Genomic DNA, 14908 nt, shown 5'->3' on the forward strand with positions numbered 1-14908 from the left:
TTTTGGTCCCAAACGGGCCACACCGCAAGTCCCTTATTTGCGTCGTCTCCGAAGATGCTGCGGACCGAAGCGCCGGCTTGTCCAGGACCGAAAGTTGCCTTGAGGTCGACCGTGTTTCTTGGTTTCAGCACCACGACGATGTCGTCTTTTTCAATGCGCGGCGTGTTCTGCGGCCGCCACCGGAATTGCTTGGAGCGCTTCGAGGCTGCGTTCAGCGCACTCCCGCCCTGCGTATGCGCAGAGCTAGCCGGCATCTGTTGCTGGGTGGCACCAGCACCAGCGTCCCTCGATGCCGCCGCCGCGTTCTTCTTTCCGCGCCAGACGCGGACCATATCTTGAAGGTAATCGTCCTCGCTTGGTAGAGGATCCTCGCCTTGAGTCGTATCCTTGGATTGATCGGTATCCATTGTTACGATCTGCAAGGTGTCGTATCCGGTGACATAATTTGCAGCCGCCAGAGCCGAGGGATCCTCGACCGGGGCCATCGCAGGCCCCGGCGCTGTTAGGCTTAGCACCACCGCGGCGTGACGAAAGCTTCAAATGACCGAAAAGTGGTCAAAATTGGCCCCACCTTAACAAACGTTGTGTAGACGGGAACCGCTGAGGTTCCTGGACACGATGACACCAGGCTTGCAGAGGGAAAAGTTGGTGTATCGCAACTGATTGCGATTTGTCACGGAGCCGACGCGGTATGCGACCGCTCCCGTCACCGACGCTAGCTCCCCCTTTCATGGCTAATCCAGACGTTGACCAAGCGTGCCTGTCGTGCCTAGTCGGCGTTCCGCTGCAGCCGCGCCGTTTTTTTTCCCACGCGACGAAGGCGAAACGTAACAGGCGAGATAAAACTCAATGAAGTGACTAAACTCTCTGCCAACAAAAATTAGTTCCAAGAAGTAGCTTCGAGGTTCTTAACACTCTTATATACTAAGCTTCAGTACGTAAACCACAAAATCTTATAAATATTGCACTGAAAAAAGCAAATATAGTACTTCATTCCATCGAGAGGCGACATACTGCTTGTTTACAGTCGCCCTTCAACACACTAGTCCCAGACTGCAAATAGTTTCACTAACTGCAATATGAAGCGCGCTCTGCTGTCGCCCAGGGAAGACGCGTCCTTTTCTAACGCACGCAAAGCTTCTCAATTATTCGTTTTTTTTCTTGCGTATGCCTTATGAAAAATTTGTGAGTGCTTCGCTGTTCACCTGGGCATCGACACAAGCACTGTGTCAAGATACACCAAACTCAGTTTGTGCCCTGTACTGTTGGAGTGGTGTATAAGGTTCCACTCAGCTGTGGGTCTGTGTACATAGGCCAGACAGGGCGCTGTATAAACGACAGGCTCAGAGAGCATGCCAATTCCATGGGCTCAAATGGTGGCTCAAACCTGTCATTGGATTGCCTTAAATATAAACAATACGTAGACAGGAATAAGATGAAGAAACAGCAGTGCCGCTATCTCCTCCGTTCTACGGTGGTTATCGGGAGAGCTTCCGATAGGGTGGCCCGGGAAATTTTGGAGGCCTTCGAGATATCTTCCTTTGCGCGGCTCCTGGCTGGTCAAAAGGTTGAAAGGTTCCGACGGTGCGTTGAGCCAATCGACCTTGGTGAAGTTCTTCGCTCTCACCCGCCGTGCTCGTGGAGGATCCGGAGGTCTGTTGGGCCGTGACTACTGGCATCTTGGAGAAATAGCTGGGACTTGGGGGCTAGAACATTTTACTTCGTTTAATGCATGATTTTACCTTCCCGGAACATATGATTAAATAATCACCTAGAACAAAGCACTGCGATCAAAAACAGGTCCAAGTGCGCGGACGGAGCACAACGTCTTCCTCCTGTGTTCCCCCTCGTTCATGATGCGGGCCGCCGATAACGGTTGCACACACTCTATACACGGTGGACACAATGCCGCAAAGTTGCTGAGTCACTTGGTCGGCCGGCGAGCTGCACTTGTCTTTAGGGTTCCTTGGATTCGGGCTTGTCGCCACCGTACACGCTTGCACCGCCGCCGCTGGTCCGACGCGTTGTCGTCAACGTGCGGCGCGTCAGAATGGAGCCTGTTGCTGCCAAATTGGGAGCTATTACGGTAGTCGGACGCCGTTGTGGACCCTCCGGTGCATGCCAATGGCGCCCAGTTGATGGCCAGCCCGGCCGCAAGCAACCATTGTGCAATGTCTCTCCTGACTAATCCCATAATAGGAGGGAGGCCCACAGCGGGAGCCAGGGATCGGCTTCCCGCGCGGTCGCTCGAGGTTTCGTTGACACCAGACGAGGTCTTGACGAGCGCGACATTCGAAGTAGCAGTCAAGGCTAGGTGCACGGCTACCTCAAGCACCAAGAAGCTGGACATGCCTTAACTAAAGAACGTGACGAGGCGTTGATGACATGGTGGCAACAGGAAGAGATTTTCTTTTTTTCACCACATTTTAGCCTTTAAATTTTAGGTGACAGTCCTGCTTACGCAAGGGTAGAAACGTAGCGAAAAAGACGAGGACTCAGAGAGACAGATACACACAGCCTTAACTTCCAACATAGATTTATTAGAAGTTTGCACGGCGTGTGTCTGTCTGTCTGAGTTCTCGTCTTTTTACGCTATTCTTTATCCTTGCACTATGAACCAACAAGACCAAGCCGCTACCTTTCTGTTTAAGCACTATATTTATGATCAAATACCGAAGATAATCTCGTTCGAGGCGGTTGTCTAACACTCGTACAGTGGAAAAGATATCTTGAAATTTATTATTGGGCGAGAACCATCAGGACAACTTTTCAGTTCCCTTACATTGCCTCTTCCAAAACTTACACGTCCATAGGAAAAAAGGTAGATGGTTTATTTCATAGCCAGTTAATCAAGAAGGTGTGCTTAACGACAAACGCCGCAAGCCATTTTGACTATGCCGCATTAGCGATAGCTGAAGTGTCATTGCAAAAATTATAGAGCCAAGAAACACAAACTGAAGCCTACATGTAACTTAGTGGTTATGGTGCTGGGCTGCTGGTCCCAAAACACTGTTTCCATCGCGGCCATGGCGGTCGCTTTTCGATGGAGGCGAAATGTTAGAGGCCCGTGTACTCCACGAGGTCAAGGTACATTAAATAATTCCAGGTGATCGAAGTTACACGTAGCCCTCCAGTACGGCGCCTCGCATAGCCTCAGTCCCTTTGGAACGTTAAACCCCATAAACCAAAGCACACCGAAAAACACAGATTAAAACCATCTGCCTGGAATTCTCCATACGCTAGTTCAGCTGTGGGCTGAAAAGGAGGCAAGTTGGAAGAGCAAAAAAGGGAGATCTGAACAACATGTCAAAGCACTGATCTGTTTCCTTTTTAGCTTCACTATAAATTTCGAACGTTCAATTTAGAAATAAGGTTGAAGTTAGGTTATACTAACCCGGCCTGGTACCGTATTATCTGCCTTGCATTTTTAAAGTGTGACAGCCACGCGCAGTGACACAGAAATATTTGACTGCGGCACAACTGCAGCCGTACTTATAGCTCCTTATGGATACTGTGCTGAAAAAACACCGCGGTGAGATGTATGGTGAATGAAGTGGCTGTGCGCCGAACACATCTGTTAACATTTCTAGCAAGACGCCTTATTTCCTTTCTCAGCTTCCAGTGCACGTGCCTCGTGAAAAAAATATCCTTTTGACGTTTTTATCTTGCAGTCCTAATTGATCATTGTGACACGTTTTTCTTTTTATAAAACATACCGACCCTATCAGGCGCGGAGGCGTAACCTTATCACTTAACAGTAATACTGGTTAGAGGACAAAATACCGAAAGCAACTGTCTATCAACGGGGAATGATCCTTCCAGCGAACACGTGAGTGGAATGAACGCGACTTTCAATCCAGCGGCTCTTCGTTAGCGACATAAAAGGCGGAAACTTTCTCCTAGCTACACTAGAAAGCGTTCGACAGAGAGTCAGATACAGACGACGCCACGCCTGTGAGCCAGAAAGCTTATCATTGCTTCATTTTCCTTGGCATTGTTACTGAACAATTTTGTCGCTGCTATGTGTTTTGAAAAAATAGGAAAAAAAGTATGCTTGTTCGGTCTTTTGGTAGGGTAATTTATTTCACTGTTTTTGAATTTTATTTTGTGTGAGCTCGTTACAGCGGTGAAAAATTGCAAAAAATTATAATTTTCATTGTATCAAAAAGGTATCGATTGTATCATTTCACTCGTTGCAATTCAGCTCGGCTTGTTTATAATATTTATTTCATGATAAAAAGTTCCCAATGCAAAAATGAAAAACAAAAGTTCAATGGGAGTCCTCATATAGCACTCCTGGAGCATTGGTGCAGCAGTTAAGGAATGCTGCAGTCCTCTGCGATAACAGGTGCTGCTGCCATCCGTGGAACTTCTGAGACCCAGATTTTTGTTATGACCCTCATCAGAACATCACGCCGCCTGTTTAGCCTCCTCAGCATTCAACGTATACATGGATCGACCTTGGCATTTAACAAATCTTTTCTTCCAACTGCAATAGAAAATTGAAACCTGCTACCCGACTACATTGTTAACGAGCGCAACGCTACTAAATTTTGGCAGGCATTAATTAATCACTGTGTTGAATAAAAGATATTGCCCATTTGTCTCAAACTTCACCCAGTTACACTTATTATTTTACTTGTTATTGTGGTTGCCGGCTAATTCAGCCTTTCGCCCTTCATCATTGACCAACGTTGTATTGTGATGTATCGTTTTTCATTTTATTGTATTGGTTGGTTGGTTGGTTTATGGAGTTTAACGTCCCGAAGCGACTAAGGCTATGAGAGACGCCGTAGAGGAGGGCTCCGGAAATTTCGACCACCTGGGGTTCTTTAACGTGCACTGACATCGCACAGTGCACGGGCCTCTAGAATTTCTCCTCCAAAGAAATTCAACCGCCGCGGCCGGGATCGAACCCGCGTCTTTCTGGTCAGCAGCCGAGCACCATAACCACTGAGCCACCGTGGCGGCCTTTTTATTGTATTGCATTATGTTTTGTTGTATTGACGTATTATTCTCAGTTGCATTTGTCTTGTCTCCCCCCACCCTTATGTAATGCCTCAACAGAGGCCTTTATGGGTAAAATAAATTATGATGATGAGCCCCAGACCTAATAAATGTTTCGAAATGAAGCGATGTTCCTCCTTTTACTTAACTTTATATATATATATATATATATATATATATATATATATATATATATATATATATATATATATATATATATATATATGAAAGAAGCCAACAGCCACAGAAACCAAGGGGCACAGGAGATTTTTTAATTTATTTATTTATTTTGTGGTGTTGATAAATTTTGAATATTACTGAATATGTTATCGCTTAAAGCTAATTGATTAGAAAAGCAGAAGAAAAAACAACCACTGCCGCCGGTGGGATCCGAACCCACGACCTCCGAATTACGCGTCCGGTGCTCTACCTCTGAGCTACGGCGACGGCTGTCAAATCTTCTGCTTTCGGGGGTATTTATGTTTACAAGTAACCTAACCTTGAGAGTGTTCATCAGCGCCACCCACGTTCATAAGCGGCGGACGTAGAACGCCCTGAGTTACCGCAGGTGTGACGTAGAACGTCATCGAACGGAGAGGGTGGAAGCTGCGTGAGAACCCTCTTATGCTTCCTATGGCGTCAAGGCTGCCAGAACCGAGACCCTCGCTAAGCAATTAAGCAAACAAGGGAAGGGGTGTGAGGGGCTCGTTATAAATATGAAAGAAGCCAACAGCCACAGAAACCAAGGGGCACAGGAGATTTTTTAATTTATTTATTTATTTTGTGGTGTTGATAAATTTTGAATATTACTGAATATGTTATCGCTTAAAGCTAATTGATTAGAAAAGCAGAAGAAAAAACAACCACTGCCGCCGGTGGGATCCGAACCCACGACCTCCGAATTACGCGTCCGGTGCTCTACCTCTGAGCTACGGCGACGGCTGTCAAATCTTCTGCTTTCGGGGGTATTTATGTTTACAAGTAACCTAACCTTGAGAGTGTTCATCAGCGCCACCCACGTTCATAAGCGGCGGACGTAGAACGCCCTGAGTTACCGCAGGTGTGACGTAGAACGTCATCGAACGGAGAGGGTGGAAGCTGCGTGAGAACCCTCTTATGCTTCCTATGGCGTCAAGGCTGCCAGAACCGAGACCCTCGCTAAGCAATTAAGCAAACAAGGGAAGGGGTGTGAGGGGCTCGTTATAAATATGAAAGAAGCCAACAGCCACAGAAACCAAGGGGCACAGGAGATTTTTTAATTTATTTATTTATTTTGTGGTGTTGATAAATTTTGAATATTACTGAATATGTTATCGCTTAAAGCTAATTGATTAGAAAAGCAGAAGAAAAAACAACCACTGCCGCCGGTGGGATCCGAACCCACGACCTCCGAATTACGCGTCCGGTGCTCTACCTCTGAGCTACGGCGACGGCTGTCAAATCTTCTGCTTTCGGGGGTATTTATGTTTACAAGTAACCTAACCTTGAGAGTGTTCATCAGCGCCACCCACGTTCATAAGCGGCGGACGTAGAACGCCCTGAGTTACCGCAGGTGTGACGTAGAACGTCATCGAACGGAGACGGTGGAAGCTGCGTGAGAACCCTCTTATGCTTCCTATGGCGTCAAGGCTGCCAGAACCGAGACCCTCGCTAAGCAATTAAGCAATTATATATATATATATATATATATATATATATATATATATTTTAATGTGGAAACTCGCACAGTTAGTGTGGTCGGGCACAGCCCTTGTCCCAGCAGTGCTGCTCAGCACGCCAGCGTATATATATATGTACGATGTATATATACAGATATATATATATATATATATATATATATATATATATATATATATATATATATATATATATATATATATCTGTGTGTGTGTGTGTGTGTGTGTGTGTGTGTGTGTGTGTGTGTGTGTGTGTGTGTGTGTGTGTGTGTGTGTGTGTGTGTGTGTTTGTACAAGCCCAACTGGCCTGGTTGCACACAACCCGGTGGGCAGGTGGGCTGCCTGCCACAAAGGAGGCTTCTGAAAAACAACGGCTAAATGCGGGTAATGGCCGCTGTAATTACAAGTGCACTAAAAAGCATAGCAGTACAGTATGCCATGCTTGTTCGATATGCTGCAGTATAGACGCCAGCAGAGTGGCTAGCTAGACAACGGAGAAATGCGTATCTTAGTGAACTAGCACTTAGAGTTGCAATTCCCTATTAGCCTATGTCTGCCTGCCTGCCTGCCTGCCTGCCTGCCTGCCTGCCTGCCTGCCTGCCTGCCCGCCTGCCCGCCCGCCCGCCCGCCCGCCCGCCCGCCCGCCCGCCCGCCCGCCCGTCCGTCCGTCCGTCCGTCCGTCCGTCCGTCCGTCCGTCCGTCTAAAGCCGATTTCATGGAATCATGCTCACCAGCACCCCGGGTAGTGGGCGACCTGCCCAAGTGTACGTATACGCACACCTAGGAAAGTTGCCCCCACATTGGACACGCAGTGGGCAGGTAAGCAGCCTGCCCACCGTGTAAGGCAGCAGCTCAATTAATCGAGAGAGGCTGCACCACTGCGCCAGAAGTGGCAGGAAGACTCCCAGGGATCTATGAGTGTAGAGAAGGACCAGTTCCGTATATGGGGACATTAACCCATTATCACTATCCGAAAACTCACTTTCATAAACACTATATCTGAACACCGGTACCAAAGAGAAAACCGAACTGCTAGCACCCTTAATTCGCATTAAAGCTAACTGCTCAAATCATCCATAATTTTTGTTTCTAAATACGCTACCATAAACATTCGCCCGTGACAGTATATATCTCCCGTCTAAACATTTAGTGAGGCGTAGCGGCTGCGTTCATTGGTAGCCCCATGATGCAGACAGAACATTTTTAGGATAGGAACTCTGGAAAAAAACCAGCCCAGAAAAGATATTTCGAAATCAAGCGCCAGCACTTAGCTTGTTTTGAACGTGCGCGGCATATACAACGAAGTCTAGCTGGCAGCGAGGCGTTTGCTAGACACCAAAAAAATTTTTATCAGTAGTTCTTTTCTTTTTGATCAATTCGATCAGTTGGCGAAACGCATAGAGACCAAATGAGAATAGCTTAGCGTGAAGATAACCACCGGATAATGTGGAAAGGGCACAAAAGGTTCTAGGTACTGAGGTGAAAATACTCGACGTGTATTGAGTGAAATATGCGTATTTTTGCGGTTACGCCTATCTCAGGTTACAAATATTGAGGCGGATTCAGTGCATGCACCTTTCGCGATAAAATGCACAGCTGTCTCTAGGGTGCATTGTAGTTACATGTACAAAAATCATGAGTACTTCTCCCTAATTGAACTGATATGTAGTCATATCTAGCGTACTGAGCACTATTAGGGGAGGTAAGCAATTTTTTCTTTGCTCCTCGAAAAAACAAGGACCATGGCTTCTATGGTGTTCCAGTGTCAACTTGGCAGGAACCGAAAAACCAGCATAGGTTGAAGAAGGCTGCGAAATTTTCTCTTTTTCTGGCTGGTCAGCAGCATGATTCCAACGATGCTGATAAGAGAACACGCAAACATTTTTATAGTCTCTCATCTCCAGCACATGGTTACTTCAGGCTTCCACGACCTGCAGATGTGCGGTATCTTCAGTGTCTCAATAATTTGGCGCTGATTCAACGTTTCGGTTCCCACGAAAAAAGCTAAAAATGGTATTCACAGTTGTTATGTAAACTTTTAGGTGCAGTGATTATTATACGCAGTGCCGTTTCCATCTGGAGGTCAAAAACATTTCGTCCAAAGTGTTTAAAGAATGAAATCTTTATGTCAGGTGCAAATACTTGACGCCTCAGAGCTTACAACTTTTCATTATTACTTCCTGGCTTCCCGCCCCAGAATCCTTCATTGCTTAAAAAATATGTGGAGTATGCTGAAGAAAAGATACCTGCAATCTAATTCGCAATGGAACTGTTGCGTTCTTTATGTTTGTTCTCTAAGGAGCTTCTCTTTTTCCTTATAGGAGCATTAGAAACGTACCATGAACGCAGAAGTCATCCTACTTGGCCTGGCCATACTCGGTCTGCTGGCATCAGGTGAGCGTACATAAGAATTGAAGCTTAAGCCCAGAGATTACAGCACAAATATTGATCGCGCGTGCATTTTGCCGCAAGATATGAGAAAATGTGGACGTACTTGTGGCACGTTTGGGGAACCGTTTCAATATTATCATTTGACATTAGAGAGGAAATGCCATGTTCTGAGGCTGGGTGCTTTGCACATCCGGATACTGGCATTGCGAAGATATAAACTCACACAAAACTTCCTACCCTTTTTAATAGTATTGATAGAAATAGTACTTTGTTGTGTTTAAATTATAATGTGCAACTGCTGCGCGCGTAGATGCAAACTGAACCCATATTTCGCGTCATTCCATGCTCTTTTTCTTCCATGTGCCCAGACTGCGCTTCCGTGCGGCTGGACTTCTCGGACGAAACCGAAGCCCGAGCCTTATTAGGAGAGAGAGCTAATCGTCACGAAGCAGGTGTCCAGGATGTGGACGGTCGTTTGAGCATAAGCTGCTTTGAAACAATATGCGGTTGACCTTACGATGCAATGCGGCTGACCTGTTGGTGCTTACTCGAAGGTGGCGCTCTGTGGCGACAGTGAGCAAGTTCTTAGTGCTCAGTAGTCCAAATGCTGTTTCAGTGTTGCCAGGATTACTGTAGTAAATAACCGTACCTCTAAGGTGTTAGAAAATTAAAATTTGAGGGGCAAAAATTTTTCATGCTTTTCTGGTTCTGCAGCAGAACGCTTTACAAATGATACATCATTTACAGTGATAACAACAAAGGTCATTGTCACTGCGTGCTTTAAACATCTAATATATTTATCTTTAAGACATACGAAAGTAACCAAAACACACTGAAAACAAAGGACACGAAAATGTGACTTTTTTAGCGGTCTTGAATTGTGTGCTTGCTTAATCTTTTTATTAAGAAGGCAATTTTATTGTAGAAAAAAAAAAAAAACATGCCACCTGTAGGCGACCTTTTCTTGTTATTTATATGTAATTATCTTCGACCTAAGCCACAAGACCTCTAATTTCCTAACAATTCAAACCCACACAAGAAAATTACATTTATTTTGGCTTCTTTTCTTTTAATTGATTAGTGACTAATTTCGCATGTAGATGCTGTCAAGCCCGGCATCCCCTTGAACTCATCTTAATCTTCGGGAATGACATTTTGGACTCCGGCATAACCTTAGGAATTTTGTTGAAATGCTTTTTTTTATATTGCACGCAAGGAGCGCGGCAGATTCCTCTTCGTGCTTCACCGAAGACAGATCGTACGCTTACGTCCTTTTTTTATACTGCTTGTATCGAACTATGCGTATTTGGACGCTCTTATGGTTATATGATGAAGCTCTCCTACGGACCAGAGCAGCTTGCTAGCGCCATCTGTTGAATGCGGAGAGATGCACAATTTCCGGGCTGCCACGCGACGCCAGACGACCAAGGGCATATATGTTAGCAGGCCCCAGTCGACGCTTTTGAAACGCGGCAGTAGGCCTAAAGTTATAAACATGATTTCCATTGATCGAGTTTAGTCATCCTGCGTCTTTTAGCGAGGTCGCTGTGTTCACTGGCAATTATTTTTGCAGGTCCTTCGTTCACGACCAATGCAAATCCTTCCGGGAAGCGCAATAACTTCGCACGCAATTCTGCTCAAATCACGTGTTATTAGGAGCATGCGGAATTATGAGGCATACTTCAGCAATGCAGCGGCATTGCAAGAAACTCTCCTGGCATGCCTGCCTTTTGCGAGATAATAAGACAATAACTCTATAGTCGGCAGTTCTGATATGGTTTCGTCAAACTATTGAATGAAGCCCTCCGAGACAGGCAGTTGTAATGGAGCCACGAATTACACACGTGAGTAGAAGCGAGATTACGAAATCCAATGAATACGATAATTCGGGAATCCGTGACGAAGCGTTACCCACTTATATAATGTTTAAGGAGTGAATTACAAATGAAAGTGAGGCGGTTCAACAAGGAAAATGCAACTATGGTGGATCGCCCCACTCTGCCAAATTTGTTGCCTTCTATCGGTCATGCTGCCAGCCACCGCGATATTTCAGCACGATAACAACACAAATTGATGCCTCAAACATGTAAACGCAACAAAGCAGCGCTGTAGCTACGGCTAGAACTCGCATTTCTTGTGTAGCTAAGAAGAAGCATTCATTCAGGGTTTCGCTCGGTCGGTGATGCGGCTACTAAGATGGGCAGAGACCACTAATGACGGTGGGTTCGTGCTAAGGTCGAGCCTAAGCCCCCAGGACTAGTACACGCTCAATGGTGCCCTTAATCTTCGGCCCTTCATGCGCTACCCTTCACCTTCTTCACAAGCGTTTCTGCCAGAAGAACCAAGACCGACTACGGGAAGTGAGCTGACGATCCTGTAAAATTGACCAAGAGAGGATGGTTGCTTCTCATGCACAGGCGACTTGCGTAGCGAGGACTCTAAGCAGAGGGTTGCGATGCCTTTTTTCACTGTCTTTGAGTGGGCAGTAATATACGGAAAGAGCCCCTTCTGCGCATGAGGGAATAAGCCCAGCTCTTGCCGTATGAATCTTTCCTGAGTCTGTTTTCGTCCTTTTGGAGGAACAAAACAGAATTCGAGTGCAAAGAGGACGCCTGTAGTTGTGCCCTACATCGGCAGTTACACACATCGTGAAAAAAGTTGCTAACCGGTTTAACTTATCGGCGGTGTTCTATGCCACCCGAAAGTTTGCTCAGCTAAGTCCTTGCATAACTTGCGAAGGCTAAAAGGTTGGTTGTCACAAGAAGCACAGTCAGAGTTTCGTAAATGTCCCACTAACGTCGTAAACGAGATTCTTTTGTCCTGTGGAAAATCCGGTATTGAACATACGGGGCGTTGAGTGAACGATGTACTTGGGGAACATGCCAAAGATAGAGATTATTGAGGGTGATCGATTTGTAGAACAATGCAGGCTTTGCACCACTTGTTTCTCACGGTTCACAACAAATAGCTCGTCTAACTTTGAAAACCTTTCACATAAAAAATGCGGGATCGAACTCTGTCAGGGACGCATCTGTTTTTCTCGTGAGGGTGAGAAGAAAATTCCTTCTCACCTACTCTGATAAGACTTTTGCTTTCATGCTCTTGGTTCCTTGTGCGCTTGCGCATGCACATAGTTTTTGGAGGGCTATATACGTCGACAGCTTTTACCTCATTAAATAATTGTGAGTAAGCACCCGTGTTGTCATCCATGTTGTGTGTAGTCATGGCGCTTAAGTATCTTTCTAATTCTCTGAATTTATTTTTGCCCATCTTTACTCTTGTGTTAAAGAAACATGTCAATGCTTCGTTGAGAGTGGAGTAATGCTCTGAAGCATTTTACTCTTTTTTTTATCATGCTGAAATCCACCGGCACACGGCTTTTTCGCTTTGAGACGCAAGATTCCATCAGGTTTACCTCGAACGATCGAAGGCGCACGCGACTGTCTACATTGTTCGAGATTGTTGTTGCTAGTTGTGGCTCTTTCTCCTGAAGGCTCTTAACCCGCTTCAAATTGAGCGCGGACCACGGCGGTGATTCTGTTCTTCGAAGACAGCCGAGCATGTTTGCTGCTATCGCCAGCACCCAGTTGTTCAGTTGTTGGTGAGCTCAAGACAGCCAAATAACTGGTTGGCTATAGTGCCACCGTAGATTGCTCGTGTGTCCTTCCTGGCGTTGTCATCATCACGTCACATTATATTGTTCACCGCAGTTCTCATTGCAATCTGAAATCTGTTTGTGGAAAATGTGTACTAGGATAAAATATGTCAGCACGAAATATTCTGATACTACACTATTAAGATACTATACCACTATACTTTGCAATTATACTACTAAACTATTAAGACCATAAAGTTTGTCTACAACTAGTGTGCATTAAAAACCAGCAAAAAACCTTGAAAAGCTACTAACATGTCTTAAAATTTCACTAGCCTCAATGAATCCACAATCTGAGCCTCGCAAGAAAAACTGGCCATTTTTGCGGCATCATTTACATTCATTCTCTCATTGCTGATTAAGATATGTCGCGTTCATATTTCTTGCCAACACGCAGCGCCGAGTGGTGACCGCATGATGGCGTCATTCGGCGTGGTACATTTCAAAAGCATGAACGCGTGTTCAAAAGAAGAAAACGAGTGGCACCAAATTATGGTAAAGTCCTAACTACGTCGTTTTTCGGTACTTGGTAACGCAGGGCAGAGCACGCGTGGAGGCTGCGGGAATCTCAGTGCTTAACGCAGGCGACGCCGTCACTGCAGTTATCCTAAGACCACAACGCTGTTAGGAGAAGCTTGAGCGTCAACGCCAGAGAATTGACTGATTAATACACCTGTCACACTGCTTTCCTCGAAAGCCTTCCCAGGAAGGCTCCTCTTTTTACCAAAAGAGCGAAAGATGAAAGGAGCAGCAACGCAGCTACACGGTGCAGCCCGAAGGTGAAGCAATCGTTGAGGCCCAGCACCAGCTGATGCCCAGGAGGTGGCTGAAGTGAGAGTTATAAAGTTAGACCGGGGTTATTCTATTCACGGAGCTCAGACATTTTTTTTAAATCCTTATTGCCTGCTTAAAAGAAATTCGTCACATACTCTCATCAGTAGCACCAGTTTTTGTTAATTGCCTTCGCCGCCAGGGGCTCGGGGTATTGCTATAACAATCTTACTTTCGTGAAACCTGAGCATAAAATAAAATACAAGCCCAGGTACACAAAAGCAGACAAACCTTTCTTACAGATGTAATATATTTTCAACCAGTGTCAGCTGCTTATAGTTTTTCCTCTGCTTTTACTTTTTGACGTTGGACGGCGCTGCAATCGTAGATTGTCGAAGGCCGCACCTTTGGGCTCGAAAGGTCTCGGACGGATGCCTTCGCTTCCAAGGCACTCAGCAGCAAAGGTGCAACATCTGTGCCGTGTATCTGTACACCTTGTGCCTTTGGACATAAGGAACTGATTGTTACTAGGCTTTGCGGTGCCCGTGTGAAAGGGGTATAGGTAGCGATTTTGAATTCTAGCACACACTTTACACCTTTACTTAAAAGCTTCACACCTTCTAAACTTTGATGCCCTGTGAGTACTCAGCAAACGAATGCGGTTTACGTTTAGTACTAGATAATGCAAGGGTAGTTGCCCTTTGAATGGCATTGACCTTTGAGGTATCATGATAGCTGTTGCTGACTCCTAAGCCGGATCCCGTCTCCGGGACGCGAAGGGCAGGCCCATCAAAGAGTTCAACAGCTGTGTAGCGAAAAGACTCTAATGAAAAAAAATTCGCTGCTCAAAGCTGTGAATCATTGCAGTAACTTTATTGAAGAAACCAGAGATATATGAACAAAGCGAAAAGGCACAAACTGAATCCGAAGTAATATGGAACCAAGGGCAAGAAATACCACTCATTTGCAAGTGCACCACTTTACTTGCTTTACGATCATCGAGATGATAGGCTTTAGAGACTGGCACTGATCCTTGAAAAAGGAAACTCTTCAGGATTATAACGCAAGGATAGTGAACACAGGCGTCAACAAAACTTGCGTCATATCAACGCATGGTACGCAGGAGGACATGAGGTGCTATCTCTTAACTGACTTGCAACTCGACGGGAATGAACCTGCTGAGGATTCGTCTTCACAGTAAAACAATACGCCCTTTACAGAGCACTTGCTTGCACAAATATCAAATGTACGTAGGTATACTGTTTTTTGCATTGATTTCTAAATGCACGAACTTCCAGCATTGTTGAGCTGGCAATACTTTAAGAACCTCCTGCCATAGCTGTTGTGTTGCAGTGCATATTCAGCGCGATAGTACGGGTCATGTTTATGCTGTCATGAATGACAGAGT

The sequence above is a fragment of the Amblyomma mixtum genome, chromosome 2 (genome assembly GCF_055824585.1).
Source record: "Amblyomma mixtum isolate Tamu chromosome 2, ASM5582458v1, whole genome shotgun sequence".
Classification (NCBI taxonomy): domain Eukaryota; kingdom Metazoa; phylum Arthropoda; class Arachnida; order Ixodida; family Ixodidae; genus Amblyomma; species Amblyomma mixtum.